The sequence below is a fragment of the Pezoporus wallicus genome, unplaced genomic scaffold (assembly GCF_028554395.1).
Source record: "Pezoporus wallicus isolate ANWC-B61680 ecotype Strahan unplaced genomic scaffold, APGP_CSIRO_Pwel_v1 contig_7835, whole genome shotgun sequence".
Taxonomy (NCBI): domain Eukaryota; kingdom Metazoa; phylum Chordata; class Aves; order Psittaciformes; family Psittacidae; genus Pezoporus; species Pezoporus wallicus.
The window spans coordinates 560,633-583,780 of NW_026636866.1; positions in this window are offsets into that span (position 1 = coordinate 560,633).

A 23,148-nucleotide genomic window follows, 5' to 3' on the forward strand; every position below is an offset into this window, starting at 1 on the left:
GTACTCAGGAATCATTCAGGCTTGGTCTTAATGGGGGCACCTCCTGCTTTTCTTACATTTGAATTTGATCTGTACTGTTTACGAATCATGGGTATAAATCTACTTTGGATTTGCCAATCTTTTTGTTGTGATTTTCATTCCTATCAGTGCTGTGCCTTGGTTTCCATAGGGTGGTCAGTTTTCCATCAGCCTCAGGAGTCAGCACAAGTGCTTTTTTCTTCATGGTGAAGACCAAGGCTTTCCAGTAGCAAAGCCATGACTATGAACACTTGTGGCAGCAGTCCTGGAAAGCAAAATGGGCCCCTCCAGAGCCCCAGAATTTATCAACTTATTGGCAGAAGTATCTGTTCAATTTCTGAGCAATAGTCACCTGCTATGGGACGAACAGCAGACCACAGAAGATGACCACAGGAGAGTAATCACTGGGCTTTAAAGATTTCTATTTCTCCTCATCTTCAGGTCCTGGGCACTGATATTTACTGAAAGTCTCTTTCTGGGTGGGAGTCTTGTGTCACTGTTGAAATAACTTGATTTCTTTTTCTTCTTAATTCTTGGACTAGAAGAAGACTTCAAGGCAAAACAACTTTTGCAGCACTTCACTTTTTTAAGTTAATTTGTCAGTGTCATAGATACCAGATTTTTAGGACAAAAACCAGCTGCTGAATAAAATGAAAGTGAAATACTGACCCTTATTATCAGCTATCAAAGCTGCTTGTCTCCCTTTTGTGTGTATCGTATTTCATTTTGAAGAGAGGGTACATTTTATTTATTTATAACACTTTAACTTGAGTGGATTAAATTCTATTCCTCTAACCTAAACATTTGAAGGATGTTTCCTATTGCAAGATGATGTTGCATAATCAAAGCAAGATTTAAAAAGTCACTGGGGTAAAGTCTGTAAAATTTATGGTGTAATTTATTAAAGGGACACAGTCTGCCACTTTTTATTGTGGTGTGAGTATGTGCTGTGTGCAGGAGTAGCAGTACCCTGGTGAGCAGGTCTGGGTGGGTATTGAGCGTCAGTGAACAGTTAGCATTTACATATGGTAGGAGTTTATTAGGAAAGCAGTTTATTAGGGAAAGAGATTCAACTATTTAAAGTTCCACTGGGGGAACACCCCTTTCCCATATTCAGAAGAGAATCAGGAGGCGAGCTCAGTCCCTGAGCTTTCCCATCCTACCTGGACCAGGTGTTTTCCATGCAAATCTTTTCTAACAGCATTCTTGCAGCCATCAGGACAAGCAGCCATGGCAGATTTGTTTTCTTCAAAACAAGCTGTGACCAGTGCAAAACTTTTAAGTGAAATCCCAGAAGAAAAGCAGAAGTGGCAGCCACCACATTCATGATGCAGTGCTGGATATTCATGCTTTTTTGGTGACTGTAACAGAAGCTGCACGACCCGAATTCCTGAGAAACTCCTTTCAAAGTGAAGCTCTTCTACTTAATAAATCCTAACTAACACTGTTATTTTGACTATCATTATGTTCATCAATAATAATGCTTCCACACGTGATGCAATTAGTTTCTGTGTTACAGTATCACCTACTTAATCCAAGATTAAGGCCTTGTTGTGCAAAGTGTTGCACGTACAAATAACAAAGAGGTCCCTTGTAACAATTCCATTGAAAACGTTTCCTGTTTCTATGCTGAACAGAAATGAGACCACACAAGATTTACAATGAGGGAAGAATTGATTACAGAGCTTAGCAGCCATTTTAATTTTTAGGTTTATTTTTATTGTTATTGTTATTATTAGTTCTAGGCTAAATCATTTGGGAAGAACATACTTCTCACCCAGACTTTCTAGCTCACAAAGAGCTTTTCACAGCACTGATACTTTGCAGAAGTTTAAGAACAAGCTACACACAATAAAATACCTACACTTCTTTCACATTTGGGGTTTGCTCCCTACCTTGTGCCCCCTGGAGGCTTACAAGAGGCCAGATTTGGTCTTGGGTAAATTCTTGATCTTTCATAATCACTTACAGCTCTGGAAGACACCAAGATTATAGCCTTGACAAGCCTAGAAAACACATTTTAGACATTTTTACTGAAATTGCTCTTTTTGTATTTCTGAGTCCTCTATACTTACAAAGTCATGAACTCCACTGCAAGCAACGAAAAAGTTACCACTGACTTCATTAAGAGCAGTATTAAATCAAAGGTATTGGGGGTATTGTCTCAAAGTAGCTTTGCAGCAACCTTTAAGTATCTCCTTAAAAAGGTCTTGCCCTGCATGCTGAGGGCATGCGTTGTTTTACTGTGGTGCAGGAGGGTTCTGTGCTTTTCACATCCCTCCATACCCTATGGATGGCTTCAGTGTCATAATATACCTTTCCGCATCCTTGCCCCAACAGCACACCAAACCCACACCCTGGTATTGCTGCGTCCTTCCAAATACCTGTGACAATACACCCTATGCCTGTAGGGATAGTTTTGAGATCCACGTTATATGAATAATAAATAACTTATGCTGTTATCAAAACCATAGAATGTGAGTTTTTATTTTAAATTTCTATATTCATGAAAATAGGTATTTCTCCCGTTCTCATCTTTGGGATCATTTCAGGCAGAGGAGTCCACCACGCAGCACGAGCTGGTCAAATTTTCTTGAAGATTTGAGATTTGAAATGTATGTACTTGGAGAGAGGCACATTAAATTCCCTGCAACAGCACAGGGTGGGAGCAGGAGAATATCTAGTGTTACCTCTGTTACCACAGAGGTAAATAACGCAAGAAAATCATTATTAACTGCTTTATTTTTCATTCTCTTGCTTATTTTTGCCTATTTTTTGAGGGGAGGAGCTAGAGGGAGAAAAGGGCTTTTCTAGCCATGAAAGTATGTCACAGCATTACATTTAGAGGCAGAAAGGGAGGCAAAAAGACTGAGCCAATGCTTTCATACAGCTACTTGTAAGATGCAGAGTCAGCCTTCCAGGTTCATTGCACCATCTCTCTCCAGTGCTGGCAGCATGGGGTGGGGGGGGAATGCTCCCTGTAAGGTTCATGTCTGCAGCCATGGAGAGGAGAGAGCAGTGAAAGGAGAGCCCTTGGGGGCATCTGTTAAAACAGATTGCTCTGGGACTGGGTGGTAAATATCTTATAATGTTATATGATGGTGGAAAATTGCTTGAGGGCCAGATGGAAGCATCCTACTGGCTGCATGCAAAGTAGTAGCTGCCAGATGGAAAAAGGCTGGCTGCAAATACACCAGCACGGTTAAAATGGAATAAGCATTCCATACAGGCAGTTATATCTGCAGAGATTAAGCATGAAAACAGGAGTAAGATGTTCTGGTGTAAAATACGTGTAAAACAGCTCAGACATGGTGAACTTGCAAATGCAGCTCAGGGTTGGCAGAGGTTAGGGAGAGAACGTGGAGATGCTGAAATGGTGTGATGTGAGCTGGAGACTGAACTGATGCTAACTGGGGGGATTAAAGTCACTCCTTTTCCCGTGTAAACTGGTCACAGCACATTAAGGCTGTAATATTTTTATAGCAGTATTGGTAAAAATTTGCACATCCATAACCGACAATATTGGCACAGAGACACAGATAACCCAGGCTTTAAATGTTGAATTAATCCTTCTGTGTTGGGGATTCTGTCCTTCAAAGTGAAAAAGTAATAAAGAAAGAAAAGGTGTGCTAGTTCATTTAGAAATGAGAGCACAGAGCCAATAAATCATGCAGGTATCTGAAATCTGTATGCAGCAGTCATATTTTATAGTATTGCTTCCCTTTGCAAATGACTTATAAACAGCAAATAAATATTTAAGAGATTTTTATAAGAAAATTGCAAACATGACTAGAATGTGTCAAACATCAGCTACAACACATCAATCCGAGTTTTTATAGCTAGTTATAAACCAGGGTTATAAGCAAGCTTCTGGTCTCTATAAAAATGATTTGCCATTTATTAAAAAGGCTATTTCCTACAGATAAATAAACTTAACCTTTATTAACTATTTATAAGTGCATCATTAATAGACAGTGTTATTATAGTATACCAGAAACGATGAATTTCTGACTTGCTCCCTGCCAACACTCGTAACCTGTGAAGAAGGGCAAAGTGTATCCCTGTGCTCTAAGTGCAGCCTGACATCTTTCCACCAAGTGTGTAAATAATCCAGCCCCAGTGGAGGTTACAGGCTTGAAACCAAGGGACAAACATCTTTGGTGGGCATTTTGCCTAGAAATAAAACACTGACCAGCAGCAATCTGCTAAATAATCTGGTAATTCGTGTGTCACATTTTAGGGCTCCAAAATTCGCAATGCAGGGGAATATAAGTATAGGGTATTCATCTCAGGTCAGAATTCCATCTAGTAAGGATTTATTCCCTCGGGTAACAGTGGCCAAATACCACCAGCTGCTGTGTTTTTGAGCAGATCTTGAGTGTTTTTGCCAACCTGCCTGGCTGTACATGCAGAGGAAGGGCTGTAGATAGGAGCTCACCCGTGTATTTCAGGGCATATCTTTTGCCTCTCCCTAACCCCCTCGTGATCTGGAAAGCAGCCCTAAGGGCACATACCATTGTTCTGAAGTCAAGCTTTATTATTTTTGTTAAGAACAGGCTACTTGAGACCTCGTTTTCTTTTGAACTAGGGAGAGCCCACTTGTGAAGTAAAAAGATCCTATATATCACCCTGCTAATAAGTTTTCCTCAGCAGTTGCTAAAGACAAGTGTTAGTCTTCAGCTGGAGTCTCATTAAGAAGAAATAAGATCAATAAATAGATACCACTGGCTAGAAGATGGAAAGTATCCTTTCAGCCACATTATAAACTTACCTCTTGCCCCAAGAAGAATTAATATTTCAATTCATGTACCAAAAGGATTTCAGGGCTGCGTGCGCAGAGGAGAAAGGGTTTGTAGGGGAAATTGAGATCTTTTTAGCCACTGAGTAAAAATACCTTTTGTTGGTAATTCTACACAGCAAAACAATTAATACAATATTAATGCAATGGCTTCTCCTACAAATCTATCGTGAAATAACAGAGAGAAAACGTTTTTATGATGAGCAGCAGCTTCCAATTGAAGGGGGAATAGGAAGGTCATGAAAGAATATTTTCTTGAAGATGTTGACACATTAAATTTACAGGTTGGACACCGGTAAGAGGGAAGGATCGAAGCCTTTTTTCTTCAGAGGACCTTGCCACCATCTGATTTCTGATGTTAACACAAACACGGTTTTGATCTCTTTGATATCTTTTTTCTCTCCTCCATTTTCTTTGAGGGTAGTCCAAGTTTTTAGTGCTGGGCTGTGAATTAGGACTCTGTTGTTATGTGAACTGCAGGGAAACCTATGGAAAGGCTTAGTGAAGCCTCCAGGGTCATAAATCCCCCTTAAGCCCATCTTAAAAAGTCCTTATCTTAACATCTCGTGCTTCACGGGTTCCCAAGGCCCAGTCTGAACCCCCTGGAAGTGGAACACATCCCATCACACTCATTCAGCTACCTCTGTGATGATGTGCTTGAGCTGGCCACCCTTCCCAGCTTGCTTTCATTGGTGCAACTGAGAATTGAGGTTATTAACTTTTTTTCATACATTTCCACTACAGAGAACAGGAGAACTGAACTAATCATGAAAAGCAGTTTGGAAAATGGGATTTTTATATAATATATTTTAATTCATACACATCCTCTGAAGAAAAGGACCATGGTTTCACCAGGAACTGAAGGCACTCAGAAATGCAGTTTTTATTAGGGATCAGAAACACTGTGTCCTTCAGCAGCATCTCATCAGGCAGATCTTCAGATGATCGTACACTGTGACATACATCCCATGCTCAGGACTCCCAGGCTGCTTATGCAGAGATTTTTGCAGACTAGGATTTTACTTCTAAGTGGCCATTTGGAGCTAATCATCCATGTTATCTCTGAGAAGAAATATGGAACATATTCCTTCCTGTGCCCTGTGTCTACAATGTCCTCCCCAGGCTGCTTTGTCTCATCTCTACCCTTCCTGTCACTGGACCTCCTTCAGGATAAACTATTGCCCATAAATTCAGGCTGGAAATTTCTAACCATCACAGCATGACCTGCATTTCAGTGGGATGCGTGTGTCTTGCTTCCCAGACGACCTCGGTATTAAGGATGGTGCTGTGTGATGTAGGGAGGTTTCCTGAAGGTTTGGATTTGTTGACTCCAAAGAGCAGAAGATCCAGAGGGCTTGTCCATGGCTGAATTAGGACTTTAATTAAAACACCATCTCCTACGCAATACAGTCACATAATTACTGCTTATAGCCACATTTAGCCATGGTTCATGTCAAATGTATAACATGAACAAACCCCAGCAGCGACAGGAGGCATTTATAGTGGCTTGTTTGGCTTTGAAAATGGAAGATGTTGGGTAAAGCCATCTCTTCCACCGCAAAGGGAACAAAGCAATAAATAATATGATGAAAGAGTGGAAAGCTTTCTGGTGGGATATGCCATCTGTCGGGCACTGGAACAGGATGGATGTTTTCCTGATGGGGGGCACTGAGCTTTCTGGACAAGCATTTGCATGAAAGGGGACTTGTTTGTGCAGGCAGCCTAGGGAAGGAACCTTCAGCTCAGCTTAACACAGGGTTTGCTGTCTGTTGCAAACCCTGTTTCCAACCCATGTCTCCATCTGTCTCAGACACTGCCCCAGGGGCCCGATCCACAGCTGGAACACCATTTCAGCTGGGGTGGATGTGACGTGTGATGTGTTAGAGCTCATCCTCAGTCTTCACAGTGCCAGACTCAGGATGGGGAAGATGAAGGACTATGGTTTCTCCCTTTTAGGTAGCTACAGGGGGGAAGACCTTTCTTAGGGAAATAATATGTGTCTTTTTCTCATTAAACATCTAAGCTTCCTTACTGGTCTACTCTTATGGAGCTGCCTGTTCAGTGGTATCATTCCCCTTCTGGAGTACCCCAAGTGGTCATGGGGTTGCACACACACCAATAAACTTCTTTTCTCACCTTTAATGTATATTTATTTGAGTAGGAACACAGCAATATAGGGACATAAAAAATACCGTCAGCTGTGCTGTGTAGAAGGCCACCTAGCTCTTTTGGCAGGCTCCTCTTGCTGTTGGCTGAACCCCGAGGTCCCTGTTAATAGGATAGCACTGTTTATTATCTCATAGAGATCATTATAAATAGATGCTGTTAAAGATAATGCCACATTGTAAATAAAGGAGCCATATGAAATCACAATATTTAACTAGTTGCTGTTGAGGTATTTCTTTTCAAGAGAAAAGAGTTCAACAGTCAACATTTTGCTGAGGCGAAACCATCCAAATTATCTTGGTGACAGATCCTTTGTAAAAATACTTTCATTTATACAAGAAATAGTTCCTTGTATGTGTTTTTTTTTCATGTATTTCAGTGGATGTATTGGTTTGGGACCCCTAACTAACCCAAATGCTGTCATTTTAAAACCCTACAAAACCTTATAACAGAGGGTTTGTTCCTCAAACAGAAAAACTGAGACATGGGAGACATAAACAGGTCATGCTGGCACCAGTTTTTTTACCAGGTTGTGTATTCAGATTCAGATTTATTAGGCTGGAGACAAACGTCTCTGGGGAAATGGAAACCAAATGTCGCTGCTGGTATTTTAGGTATCACATTTGGCACAGAAAATACAAAGTTAGCAAAAGTAAAAGGAAATGTACCCCAAAAAAATTTGTTACCCCATTTACTTCAGAAGTGCCAGACTTCATCATAGTCCCAGCACACATCCCCACTCTTTCCCCCTGGTTCCTAAATGAGTGGAAATGAAAAATTACTTGCAAATTGCCCCTTCCCCAGGGTATGTTAGCATCCCCCTTAGTACAGTCATTGGCCTGGCCCAGCTAGCAGCTTGGTCCCTTTGACTGCCAACAGCATGAATGGGATGGTTCAGCATCACTGGGAGGCCATGCGGCTGAGATGTGGTGAGGATTCATCCTGTGTTGTGCAATTCCCCCTAAAGGGTCCACAGAGACATAACAGTATCTTCATGAGGAGGCTGGGGATAGGGAAGGTTAACTCTTGCACCACCTGAACCAGCCCTGGAAGCCTCTTTTGGGCTAAGAGAAGACAAAATCTTGTTTGCATTCAGAGTATTAATGTTTAACTTGAGCAGTGCTGGTGGCACAACCCTCGGTTTGCAATCATGTGCCATGTGCAACAGTACAACTCCCAAGAAAACGCTGGATCTCGCACTTCTGGCCCACATTGTAGCTTTGGTGTACATTGCCTGGAGAACACAGCTGATCTGTACCTGCCTTCTGTATCAAGACAATTTCTATGGCAAAGGAATAGAGCCATGGAAAAGTGCTCTGTTGCTAAGTGAAGAGCTGTACATAGGTAGGACATATCTCAAACTTCTATCATAGAATCATAGAATAACCTTGCCAAGTGACTCCCATATCAACATCTGCAGAGACCAAAATCTCCAGCTCACATTCTTTGAGCTGTCAAAGCAGCCCTCAGCATCAGGATGGAGTTATAATTATGCAGGATGAAGGGTTTCACTTAACAGACTCTAGAGGAAGCCTGACTCGGGCAGAAGCAGCAGTATGATAAGTCAACCAGGGCAAAAGGTCTGCTTGCTATTTCCCTTCTAGAGAATGGGAATAGTCATCTGGGCAGGGAGAAGCACTTATTGTCCTGAGTCAGCCTGCAGTTTTTCCCTGTAAAATACCTATCCAACCAGAAAAGACAGATGTTTCATGTAAATCTGCCATGGGACAGAAATGCCCAGAAGGTCAGATGTACAGATAAGGATGGGGAGATGGAGGAAACTGCCTTTCCCCTGGAGGAGTACCAGGAAGGAGTTTTCATTAGTGCTTTGGATGCAGGAAATGCAAAGCCTGAGAACTATTAATAGATATGGCCTCATACATGGACGCTGGAGAAGAGCGGGCCTCCAGGAATGAGGAAATGACAAATCATAGATCTACAGAGGCTGTTTGACCCACTAGCGAAGCTGCAAGAAACTGCTATCCATGGCAGGGTGGCTGGAACTAGATGCTCTTAAGGTCCTTTCCAATACTAACTATTCTATGTTTCTATGTTTCTGTGTCGTTCCACCAGGAGTAACAGACCAGGTTCCTGCCATTCAGTTAACTTTGTAAACTCTCCCACTGATTAATGTGTAGGAAAGAAGAAATAGATGCAATTTGGCTGTGGAAATGCCTATGAGAGCGTTTATCCAGAGTCCCTAAGGCTGATTAGGGTTCATGCAGACAGGCTTTTCAAGAAAGGTGGCTGTCTTCGGGGAGTGAAGAGAGTGTCCCTGAAGATGGGATGTGAATTTGGAGGGAATAAAGGATGGCTTTTCGGGAGTCTTATCATGTGTGGAATGACATGATCTTAAGGCCCTTTCCAAGCCTAACTATTCTATGATTCTATGATTCTATAAGGTCTTGCTGACCCGCATGCTTTCTACAGTGCTGGATGAATTTGCATGCTGACCATGAAAAGAATTTAATACAGGTTCTTGGAAACTGAATAAACCCCCTTGCTTTGTCATGAATACCCCTGTAATTGGTGTGTCTGTTGGGGAGAAGGACGCTGACATGTTTCGTGGTAGCCAAGTAATCACTATGACCAATAATTCAGGTACTTGTATAAACTATATAGTCTCCTACTGCCTAGATTTCGCTTCACACAGAGATGTGAGAATAAATGCATCAAACATAGGTTGTCAATTGCACAGATTTGCAGAGGGCAGAGGACTCCTCATGCATGGCCAGTATTATTCCTGTGAAGATCCTGAAGTGGGTTGATATGCCTGTGTCAGGTCAAAAAAAAGAAAAGCCAAGAGAGTATTTTACCTTGAAAACTGCATAAGGAAGTAGAGCTTCCCTGGGGCTTGTGTTTTAGTCCCAGAGGGACTACTCTTTGCCTCCTCCAAGCTGCACTGTAGCACTAATGTTCTTTATGATCCCAGAGATTTACTCATCTCCTTACTTTCCTAGTCTGTGAAATGGAGATAATATTTAGCTACTGCACAGATTAATGTTAGGCTACTACAGATATGTAATACACTCTGCTAGTACTACATAATTACATTATTATGGTTCTATAATAACACAGGCAAACCTATTTCATTTAAGTGTTGGCAAGAGTAACATCTCACTGTATGCAAAAGTTCATTCAATTTCTTTCCAGTCTGCTAAAATGGCAAAATAATTCTACCTATTCCCTGTAGCAGTAGCATTTACAGTAGTTAAAAATAGCAAAGCAAAATCAGTTCAAAATAATGAAACCAGAGCATTACATTGTCATGCTGCCTACGCTGCTGTTACTGAATAGCTGGCATTGAGGATGAGAGGGGGAAAAAAATTGTTTAACTCTGCCAATAGAATGTAGATATTAAAGACCTTTTTTTGGGCAAAGTTTCAGTTTTCTGTTAGTCTGTGTACACCAGTTGTTTCGGACACCTCAGCTCATCTGATCAGGTTTCATGGTGTTCCCAGATATGTCACCATTTCTATTTGTCTCCTGCCTGTTGCCTCACGGACCTGAGTTCACCCAAGCTAAAACCACATGGGCGCCTACAGGAGGAGAAATGTAATGGAGATAGAGATGCCTGCTCTCTCCCAGGGCTGGTTCAGCTTCCTGGTGGTAGATGGGCACCAGCCTGTCCCGACACCATCCTGACAACTCATCTTTGATTCATCCCAAGTCACATCTAAGATGGAAAAAAACTGTGTGAAGGGGAGAAATCTGTCAGATAGGTTTGTTAAAGCTGATTAACAGAGGACACCTTTTGATCAATTGTATGAATTGACTGAAATTTATCAGCTTCTGTAGAAGCTCATGTGTAAGATCTAATCGAAAGCCTGCTGCAACCAAGGATCTTTCCACAGAAAATTACTTCAGGAAACCAAGAACTTTGGCATGGAGGCTGTGATATCCATGAGGGCCATCTGTGGAAATCCTTCCCAGGCCACTAAGGGATGATGAATCCTTTCTCCAGAGGTGTTTGTCACCTAAAATCTATGGTCCTCAAGCCAAAACAAGTCCCATTGAACTTCACTGTGGCTTCGCACAACATGAAACATACCTGCAAAATCTGAGCATCTTGTATACATGCTCAAGCTAGGGAGAAAGAAACAAAAAAAAAAAAGGAAAAAGGAGAGTGGAGAAATATGGTAGAATTTAGGAAAAATAGGCTGAGTAATTTTCCATCTTGGCCTGGCCCTGTTCGGAATGTGTGATTTTACTGGCCTATGCCAAAGGCTCATTTTTTGGGGGTTATTTTTGTTTATATAAAGGAATATATTTCACTGTCAACATTATAGCAGAGAAAAAAATCTTTTGGAAGAGATATATATGTGCTCAGTTGCTGGGCATTATATCCTCTTCTTTTCCTTGCTATTTCTCATCAAGCTTTGTGTTCTTTCAGTACTTGGAGTCACAACAGTTCTCATGCCAACAACCGTCTTTCTTTTTCTCCTTCCGGAGGACCTTTCAACTTTTCTCTCCATGTCCAACAGCTCAATGCCATTAGAGGAGAAAAAGGTCTTAAACTGCTTCCTCTGGTGGCATGATTGAAGGATGCTTCATTTGAAGAGGCATCAACAATCATGCTTCTTGGGTAGCTGACTGACAAGGGCATTGTCAGCTCCCAGCTGGCCCCAGATGGGCAAGCACCTGATTTCACCTGCGATCGAGGAACATGCATCAATGCTTGACAGCCTGAGCCCCATTAGTGGAGGAAGGGTCATTAAAGAAGCAAACTGCTGGCTTGTTCTTGCCATGACCGTGTTTTGCATGGTCCAACTAAAACAAATGTCCGAACTGACATTCCAAGCATAATAAAGAGGTTTCCATATCCTTTACGCTTTCATTGCACAACACCCTTCAATAGAAGTCTTCAGCTAATGGAAAACCAAAATTGCTCAGAAAAAACCAAAAAAAAAAAGGAAGAAAAAAATCATCCATTTTTTCAACATCCTCTTCCCCTTCAAATGAGAAAAGAAAGGGGGATGTAGAGAAGAATGCAAAGAACAAACATCTTAAAATGCTTGCAAGAGCCTTTTGGAAGCTGATTAGAACCATTTGTGTGTGGTCAACAAAAAAAATTGGAGTTTGCAGAAAATGGGAGACAACCTCTGCTCTGTTCTGAGTCACAGAACAGATGCCAGCGTTCCTTCTGATTTTACAACTTTTTCTTGGCCATCCGGGTGAAAGACTGATTAAAAATGGGGGCTGAGAATGCTTGCTGAAAAACCTCCCAGATTGTAATCCTAGCACAAGGGCAAATGGAGACTTGCAGTAAATCGTTCCTGGCTGTCTGGATCACTTATCAAATACAGCAAGCAAAGACACCCAGTCACGGCCGTAGGAAATCACACATCCAGCGGCCAGCTCCTTGCGAAGGAGCTTTTGCCTTGTATGCAGTGGGAAATAGAGAGTGGAAACCAGACAATCTGAATTACAGCTGAAAGAAAAAAAGAAAAGAAAACCCCAAGATTTTCTGCAAAGAAACCATAGACATGGATGGAAAGAGATTTATCTACTCCAAAACCATTTTTCCTTCACTCCTTCAGTGTCTTAGGTAAAATGAAATAAACCAAGAAGATTGAATTTCACTGGGAGAATGACTGTGAGGTCTGCTGCGCAAGCCAGATTTTCCAACCATACATTTAAAAGTGGTTACTCAAGTTTGTGTAAAAAAAACCTAAACCCAACAACAACAACAAAAAAAACACCCAACCAAAAAAACCCCACTTACCCAATTTCCGAGCAGTCTGTGAATCGTGAGGTTCAGAGATGCAGAGAAACAGAGCACTTATTTACAACTTGCACAGAGATCTTTCTGAAGGACGACCATGTCAGGACTTTTCTTGCTGCCCTCTTGACCTCTCGGGGGGTTTGTGTTGAGCTGTGTTTTATTTTTCGCCATCGGGGGCTTTAGTGAACATAAAATTCCTTTCCCCATGAATGCTCCCAAGAAAAATGGGCAGCCAACACAAGCTGCCAAAGGTCTGCTAGGTGCAACAGCCACGAGCATTTTGAATTACTAGAGTGCCAGTTAATCAAAGGCAGCTCAAACTGGAAATATCGTGCTCATGGTAAATTTAACATCCATTATACCCACTAGTAAAACCAGCAGCAGCTGAAAACACTGGAGAGGGAAACAAACTCCAGAAATCAATGAATCTCATTCAAGGAGAGTGTCCTTTATAAATGCAAGAGGGTTAAAACCTGGAAAGGGTAAAACTGAGAGCTCAAGGAGCATTGATTTACAAGCTGAGAGGCCCATCGAGCACAGGTAAAGGAAGAGCTGGTTTTGTGGTGTTGATTTTTACAGAATTAAAGGAGATAATTAATTAAACCAAATTAATTAAACAAAAACAAAAAAAAAAGAAGAGAAGTTTGTCCTCCAAACTGGTGATAATGAAGTGTCTGAGAATTAATATTGATCTAAGATTCAGACCTTACAAATTACCCCTGAGATTCACTGAGTTTTTCTTCAGCAGTTGTTAGCAGTTCAGTCGCCCTGGCTCAATGTTGAAACAAAGTGCAATGGTTAAATCCCTAATGGGGACTTCAAATTATGAGACCTTATTAACCCCCCAAAACTGGCTTCTATTTTTATTTGGCATAACAAATCTCTGTGTTAGCACCTGTGTCTCTATATAGACCAGTCAAAAAAATTGCATTCATTTTTCCTAGCAAACTGGTTCCTATATTTAACCTGACTTTTAGCAGCATCACCATAGATTTTGTTTTATGTACTGAATGTTTATAACTTTTTGGCATATCATAATCTCTTGGCACACCAAAATGCTTCTAAATTGAGCTAATATAAAACACTCCTTAGCCTTTTTAATTCAAAATGCTTTATGACTTGATCTGAAATAATACAGCCAAACTATCCAACAGTGTTGAAATGGTACAAAGCAGAGGAACAAACCCCAAATTAAAGTAGGGAACAGTATTCCTCATCTTTTCTACATAGCTTTGCAGCTAATAGATATGAATCCATCAGTGGGGAGAAGAGAGCCCATTCAAAACACTTATTTTATATTATTAATGTTACACATCATACACATATGTATATATTATAGGTAGTATACTTATTATATTTAATTGCACTGTAACAGAGAGCAAGATAGTACACGGTTCAGCTTTTACTGACAGAGAAAGGTACTACTTTTGGGATTTATGAGACTCATGGTAGCTCTGTTGTAGGAAAGGCTTTCTAAAAGTATGGCTAAGTTACATGGGACACTTATCTTCTAAGATCCATCATGTGACCAAAACCCTGCAATACTTGCACTTAATTCCTAAATTGCTTTAAAATAATCATAATATTTGAAATTCTCCCATGAGGAGAAATACAGCAGGAAGAAGTTATCAATTTAGCAAAATCTATTGCTAATTCCTCCCTAATTCCAACACCCCTTAAATCTTATCATCAGATTATCAGTGGTGAGGCAGTGGATAAGCACATCAGCATCCTTATTTAACTAAGTGGCATAACTTTATAGGATTATCTATCTTTTTTTCCTTTCCTTCTCTTGTTTTTCATTTCTACCATGGCAAAACCATAATAACCCGGTCATTCTCCAGCACAATAACTTTATTTTTAACGAGGGCATGGTCAGAAACTTTTATTTGTGGAAGGGTTGCCCCTGTGTCAGTCTCACACCTGCATGTCCATTAGGTGGGAGAAAGGGGAGGACTGTCCATTACCAGCTGCATTAATGAATACAGGAAAAAGAAGAAGAAAACAGGGCTTCAACTTTTTGAGATCTCTCCATAACTTTCAGCTGCCTAAATCTTAACAAGGTTTTAATAGATTTGCTCAATTCCCTCCTTTGCAGCCTCTGCACAAACAAGCTGTGGTGAAGTCGTGCTCTCACAGGGTTACCTTATCTAATTCTGTGGGGTTTTGTCTGAGACTGCCCTTAAGCTCGTGGTAGGTACCTTTTCCAGGCTTAGCTGATAAGTAGCTGTCAGGAAGCAGGTAACAGATCTACTCTCCTTTTCTTTCTTTCTTTCTGACAAAGGAAATTGCTTCTGTTTTCTCTCTCGGAGGAAGTAGCTTTATTTTTTATGGTCCTAGTGGGGAAAACTAAAACTTCAGAAACTTCATTTTTCTTATTTTAATTCTGTGGAGATATTTTGTCTTTCTTCCCAGCTTCAACAACGCTGCAGCAATACTCTTAACAACCAAAAACCTCTTTAAAGTGGATTTTTTTCTTTTCAAGACCTTTTTAGCTGCTAGGGGAATGAGGAAAAAATTCAGCTGTATCTCTTTATCTTCACTGTAAGGAAAGAAATCAGACAGATATATTACGATTCTTATCTTCCCTCTGTCTCACACATATGCTATTGGAGGGAAATTTCAGTTCAGAGAACATGCTAAAAGTTAAAGGAGGATAACTGTGCTCATGGGAGGAGATGGAGACTCTGTTGCTGAGAGTCTGGCTGCAGCAATACCAAGGCTACATCAGGGATAATTAAAGTTGCTGCTCTCCTAATATTGAAATGAAAGAGGGAGCTGCCACTTGCACTCTTTCATCTTTTCTAATTAAAAAGTTATTTGCTTTTTTTTTAATTCCTAACTTGCCAAGAGTGCAAAGTGGTGCCTCTCAGCAAACAAAATTACTGGAAACATTTATTTCCTCAGAAATACTGCTGATAGGCTCGCCTTTTGTAATGAACCCTGGCAACATCCTGTCCTGCTATTTTTTAGTGTTTGGCTATAAAATTTGGCTTCTATTAAATGGATGTGTGTGAAGCTTGCAGTGATATTGGAAAGCAAGTTTTGTTCATCATAGTAATTCTGCATCATAAAAACCATATTAAATTGAATATCTAAAATAAGCCCAATATCAAAAAAGGGAAATATTGGCATGCTTTAAGATTGTGGCTTTTATTCTGCCTGCCAGCTCAGAAACACCCTAATCTATAGCAATACCCTCCCACACAGCAGCATGTATCCTATATACCAAGTCTGCTGAGTCTCCTGAGGACAGACATCTCTGTTGCTGTCTTCTTTGAAAAACAAAAAAGAAGAAGCATTTTGCTAAGAGATATTAAAGTCAAGGCCCTGATGTTTTCTTACTCATTTGCTGAGACCTCAAGAAACCTTATTACTGCTAGGGGGGAGTCACAGACATTAGCTGCAGAACTGTGCAGGTGTTAGAATAATTACAGACGGGGGTTCTAAATGCACCTCCTTTTTAATACTCTGCAGGGTACTTCCTATTCTTCATTTTGGATATTTCAGATAAATTCTTCTGGAGGTGAGAGAAAATGGGGTGAGGAAGTAGTAGAATCCCTTTTAGAAATGAAGACATCTTCAAGCCTGAAGAATTTTAATGTATCTGTCTATGTGAGAAAATGCATTTCACGGGAGTTCTTTCTCCTTGAGTTCTCTGCTGTAATGTAGAAATGTGACAGAGAATTTGGAAAGTCTGTAATGAGGATGAACAGTTTTCAGAGATGAGTTCTGATGCTCAGTAACTGAGCCTGAAGGGAACTTGGTTGCTTCCTGCTGAGGCACCCACAGGGAGAAGTGAAGCTTCAGAAACCCAAAGGACAGGGTTGCCATCCCATGACCTTGCCATCTTATTAAAAGGTGGATGTATATTCACCCCCCTGTTGAATAATTCATGTCGCAGCTTTCCATCCCTGTCAGCAACTGGCACTGGTGTCAGTCAGCTTTTGCATTGACAAAGATTTGAGCTGACACTGGCAGCAATACTTTCTCAATAAATCTGACACCAGACACCAGCAGTGTTTGCCATGAGGCAAGACTTTTCTCCATCCTACAAATGCGGACGAATCTCTTCTAAACCCCTGTCAACTTAACTCACTGCAACCTCTTTTGCAATAATGATACTCTGCTACAAGGCAAAATCCAGCAAGTGAGATCTGATTGAGGAGTGCTATCAGCCTGCAATGGCACTCAGGAGAGTGTGTCAGCATTTCTTGTGTTTATAAGCCACCTGATGTAATGGCAATAAGATGCTAACATGAGAGTCCGCCCCTGTAATCTGCCAGCTACTGGCAGCTCTACTCCTTTTTGGTTCATGATTTCTAACAAGATATTTCTGGTTTGTAATCAAGGTAAACTTCCCACATAAAACCCTGTGGAAAATCTTGATTCCTGAATAAAACATACAGTGCTTCACTTTCTGTCTAAGCATAATGTTGCCTTGCTTTAGCTATGGCTCTGTAAATGAAAGCAATTTCTAATCTTCTTTTGTCATCTAACATTCTTTAAAACAGGATGAAGCTGGCAGGTGAGATATCAAACAGAGACCAGCCAGCACAGCTGGAGTATCTTGGAACCAAAATCCATCTCACAGCCTTATCAACACGGGCAGCATCTTAGACCGAGTCCTGCTGGTAAACTTAAACCTCTTTCATTTACATTTCTCTAATGCCAGAAATCTGCAGCCTCAGTGGGTCAGAGGCATAGAAGTTATTCACTTGCATAAATACTTACAAATGAGACATTCAGTGTGTTCACAGATGACTTTTTTTGCATTGCTGCCACTGTCAATAAATGAACTAAATAAATAAATAAATGAACTAAATTAAATATAATTAAAATTAAATTAAATATATATATTGGTTCTGCACTATATTTGAGCACAATTTATTACAGCAGTTTTGCATCATTTTACTGGGAGACTCACCAGGAGTGGTATATTTAATGGCATAGCCCAGCCTGAACTCTTGGTGCTCACAGATGTGCAAGGGTGAGATGTAAACAAGACACACCTGAAAATAAAGATCACAAATTCACCAGTGCTTTAGAAGTTAAATCAATGGCATGTCAAGAATACCAGCTTGACCTAAACCACAAGGCTATATTTGCCTTTGACTCCTGCAGGCTTTTGTGATGAGGATGGATAATCAACAGCGTGTGCTTAAAAGGCTCAGCTGCCCACAGTGTGACACACTGTGGTTTCCACTGGGAATCAGGGTTGCTCCCTGTACCAGTGAAACCTCCAGAAATGATCAAGTTGATGCTGTGCTCTATGTTCCTCTTAGTCTTAAATGGTACTCATGCTACCCAGTCAGGATTCTGGGAAACAGGTTTGCATTTGTGCCTCCTCCAAGAGCTCATAGGAGTAATTATTCTCCCAGTTCAGAGGACAGAGGTATGGAAACCCTTCGAGGACTACCAGGGTCCCCAGCAGTGATGATTTCCCATCATGAGCTCTTGTAACACAAAACTGACTTCTGTCTCCTGGGTCCCAAGCAAAGCAACTCAACATTGCAATGTTGTCCCCTGTCTTGACTTCAAACCTAGGCCTCCCAGCTGCAAATTCAATAGAAAGTGCCTGTTTTCTATTGAAAGTTGCTTAATTGGCTGCTGTTCTTGCTCCTCCAGATGAATTTGCATTAAAGAAAGACCTGCGATCTTTGGCATTCCCGATGCAAAACTCCATATTTAGCGTATAGAGCTGGCAGTTCTCTTAACGCCCACATCTGTCTCTGCTCGCCGCAGCTGATTTATGTTTAATATCTCAAAGGCATGTGGTGCCAGTCCCACATTGAGCTCTGGATTGTGGTGGTCCGTCTGTATTTGTTGAAATTGGGCCCAAAGAAGCTGGCTTGGAGTAGAGACTGCAAGGAATGCGAGCCAGTGGCCGTCCAGACAGCTCTGTCAGCAAGCTCAGGAAACTGGCTGAAAAATACTGGGAAGAGGCCCAGATTTCAAACAACCTGTGGAGCTCTCATGAGAACACACTGTTTTAAAACAGAAAGTTGAATGATATTCTTAATTACAGATATTTTTTGAGGGAAAAAAAAAAAACACGTTAATGATGTCCCTTGCCTTTGCAGAATGCGAGGTATGTTCCCTAAATTGCGATCATCGAACAAGCAGCCTTCATCCTGTTGTATGGAGTTCTCATTTTCATGTGTTGCATTAAGCACTCTCAATTCACAGGCAGAGATAAAGATCAGGACACTCTTGGGGTTCCCTAGATATGGGTTGGCTCAGGGGTTGGCATTTGTGGGCTTGTGCAGGCAGCTCGCCACCACTTCCCATCAGTTACCTCTGAGCTGATGGCTCGTTTTGCTTGTTAAAGCTGTCATCCCATAAACCAGAAAGCTTTCAGCCTAAGAGATTCGAGTCCAAAGGGTGGTTTTATCTCCTGAACTAATGAACTCCATGGTCTTATATCAGGGACAGGATACCCTGAGCATAGATATGACTTAACTAAGCACTTGCTTTAGGGCTCAATATTGGAGTAACAGGGTGAAATGCAAGAGTCTGGGTTTTTTGCTGGATGATCTAATGGTCCCTGTTGGTCTTAAATTTTATGAATTTAGGCTCTGGATGGAATCTGGTGTATTGTGTCGGTCAGAGTCTAGGCTGAAAGAATGAATTACAGCTTTTAATCATTAAGAGGTACCTTGTACCCTGTCTGCACAGTTAAAATAGCACATAGATTCTTTCTCTTGAGAAATCCTTGTTGGGTTTTTGCTTTTTTATTTATTGGTCATGTGATTGGGTCAGCGTATCTGGAGCTTGGGAAATTGTGCAGATTTAATATCAGACTGCAATTCATTATATCTGAGCATTTAAGTCTATGCATGTTGGGACAGTGTTTCATTGCTTTTTGAGGTCAGGAAGTGACTATCCTGTATCCTGACTTGCACAGAGCTTGCAATGAAAGATCAATTAAACCTATATTTGTCAGATCTTATTCATAGTTCACCTGATTTTAAAAGATTTTATATCAATTAAAAAGTACTTAGAAGACGAATTTTGAAACACTGAAAGGGGCTGTTGATAAAATCTAAATTGGGAAAGCCCAAAAGCAAACTTGGTAAGAGTAAACTGTTTTATTTGAAAATATGAATGGGAAAAGAATTTTTCCTGCGTTTATAAACTGATCTTCTCTGTATTATTCCACATGTCAGTGCTCTACAAACTTTTTTGAATGTCAGTGATGACATTAGAAAGGGGAGAAAACAGTGAAAAACACAGTAAAAATAAGCTCTTGATCGATGACTCAAGGCTAAATAGGATAAAGCCTTCCTTGTAGTATTTGTTATAGGCTAAAATTATGTGGCTCTGTAAAAACTGTAACTATCGCTGTCTCTCACAAAAATTATCCGTTAAATACATGCTTCTTTTGGTCAGCTGCTTGGTGGCAATGATTTATGCCAACTGGCCTAGAAACCATGAAAATGAGTTTATGGCTTAGTCCTGATTCTCTGTTAAAAGTGTTTGAAAAGTAGGGTTGTGAGGGAAGGAGAGGGTTTCAGGATTTTCAAGTGGAATGGAAACCCAGTGTAACAGAGCACAGGACTATTTAACACCTATATTTAGAACCTCCTGATCCCCGATGGCTGCTATATGGACAGGTATTAAATGCTGGCGTTGATGGAGAATTCTGCAGAATTTAATAAGCTCTGGACAAAGCCTCAAATCACTGGTTCAGAAATAAGGAACTGCAAAGAACTTCTGGGGTCTGTTTCCTCTTTTTGATTACTTTGCTCCTTACTCTGCTACTTTTGCAGGAAGTTTGTTCCAGAGCTTCTTGCTGCCAATTGAAATGACTTGGTTTGAAAAGACCACCAAATTCAGCAAACTAGACATTTTCAGACCATTTATGTTCCCTCTCTACCCATAAATGCCTTTCTGGACAGTATGTGTTGTGTATGCCAATATTGTTCTTTATCCAGAGAGTTCTCCCTCCTCGCCAGCATGTTTCCCTGGATGCAGTCTCAGGGGCCAGCTGTGTTCCTGCTCTGTCTCTGCTTTGCAAGGCTAAAGAGAGCAAGGTCCCTATTCAACTGAACATCCTCATACCTTTCCCACTGATTCATTCAGGTTCAGATCAGAGAACTAAAAGCACACGGTATTCCGGGTGAGGACCAGTACCTTTCACCATCACAATATGTTCATTAGTGTTTCACCTGTCTTTCAAGATCAAGTCACACTAGCAGCTGGTAGTCTTACTGAGAATGAATATACATGTCAGGTCTGTCTTTTCCTCTATCTTTTCCCACAAGTAAGAACAGAATAGAACAGAACAGAATGGATTCTGATGTGCAGAAATTCTCACTCTCATTACTCGACTTCACACTTACGTCTTTTATATTACTCAACCTTCAGGGTCCTTCAGTTCTTTGTAGGTACTATGCTGATCCTCTTTTGAAATTATTAGGTCTTCAGGCTCAGTTTTGCTTCTTTGACTAATCTTGTCTGAACTTCGGTACTATGGTACCTGAGAACATCACTTAAAGTTGGTCTCAGGATGGATCTTTGGGAACTGCCTATAATGTCCCACCATCCCACCATCCCGGACAATGTGATCAGCTCCTGTTTAGCAGGTTTCTTACTGGGTTACAATATGGCTCAAGCTCCTATCTTCTTCACTTTAAGAAGAAACTTCCCCTGAAGCACTAAATGCTTTTTTTAGCTCTGCTTAGGGAATGCAAAAAAGATCAGGGAAAGACTCAATGTTAGAATCACCTCAGGTAAACTCACATCACGTTTTGTTTGTTATCTTTACCTTGATGTCTGTAATCACTCCCATTCTTGTCTTTCCTAAAGCTTTGCGGATTACAGAGGACAGCTGCAGGCATCTATAGTTGCTCCAGGTCACCCCAGTTGGTTATATCTATTTCTATCCTGGCTACAGGACTGAGTTTTTCCACAGTTCTTAGTGATTTTTTTTCCCTCTCTGTATACTGATTTCTACATCTTGAGTCCTCTGTGTTTTCTTTCTACCTCAGATGTGGTAACTTCTATTTCCCAGCCACTCATGAACCATCCATCCTTTATCCTGTATTTTATACACTTTCCTTACTGAAAACACATGCAATGCTTTCATTTAATTTTGGGAATTATACTCAGTTTCTTTTAATCTCAGTGCTGTTCATAGTGCATAGCAAACCCACGTCTTCGTTTCTGGTTCTCTTTTTATTCTTCTGGTTAAAGAACTTCTGTTGTTTATTTTAATATCCTTTGCAAGGTCTAACTCAGCTTGACTTTTGGCAATTCTCACTTTACCCCTATGCTTTCTGACCTCTAAAACTCAGCTTCCTTTGCAGATTCATCTCTTTTTCCATTCTTATCCCTAACAGACCCTATGAAGTGAGCCAGTTAGCTCTGGACCCTTCACGTTTTTCCGCTCTTATTCACAATGTGAGTCCCACATCAGTTTTCCAGTTCTGTTGTACAGAATATTCAAACACCCCGTGAGTACAAGTCAGCAAAAGCTTGTTTGGAGCAGACTGTCCTAATCAGAGCATTTAATAATCAGAGAACACTCTGACATAAAATCAAGCAAGCAGACAGACCTCCTAGCTGAGGCAGACCTCATTTTATTCCCTCTCTTTCTTTGAGTCAGTTCACAGTGGTTGAAGTTTTATTCTGGTTCTTAATCTTCTCTTCCAGAAAATCAACTTTAAGTGCCAAAAACGTGGCTTAAAATGTATTTACTTTTGTGGTTTTCTGCTAAAGGTGTCTACTGGGAATTACATCCCAGGATAACCAGGTCTTGCCATTGGTAGCAATGTTTGCCCTTTCGTGTGTATCTGGCAGTTAAAGCCTCACACATTGAAAAAATTCCTTGTAGTATTATACTATACAATAATATTTCAGATTTTTATTCAAACCCTGAAATGTGAACAATTTTATTAGAATTAGAAGATACAGAACTAATTTGAGATTGATATCACATATGCCGTGATGATAGATGACATACCTTAAATAACGGACCAAATTACTACAAGGAAATGAACTGAGGTGTTATGAAATTAATAAGATAAAGCTATCTCTGCCTCAGGAGCTCACTGACGAACACTAACAATACTAGCACTGTATAGCTTTTACATGAAATGGATATTTACATCCACAGTAACTTAAATCCCTATGTGTAGAGAATAAGCAAAATTACTGTAAATATGTCACACACGTGTATTTAGCAAGACTAAGATCTATAGTTATTGACTTCAGAGGTGCTATTGCACTTACACGAAAGGCTGTCCCACTGCCTGAAAGCAGGAACAACTTCCTTGCTTGAAAAAAACTTCTATGATATTGTCTAAGGGTTTGATCTCAGCAAGGAAGTAAAGAAATGAAAGTTACTCATTACTTGGATTGCCTGAAAATATTTTTCCAAATCATTATTTAACCAGAAATTAGAGGTTTTAAGGTTTTAATTCAGTGACTTTTTCCA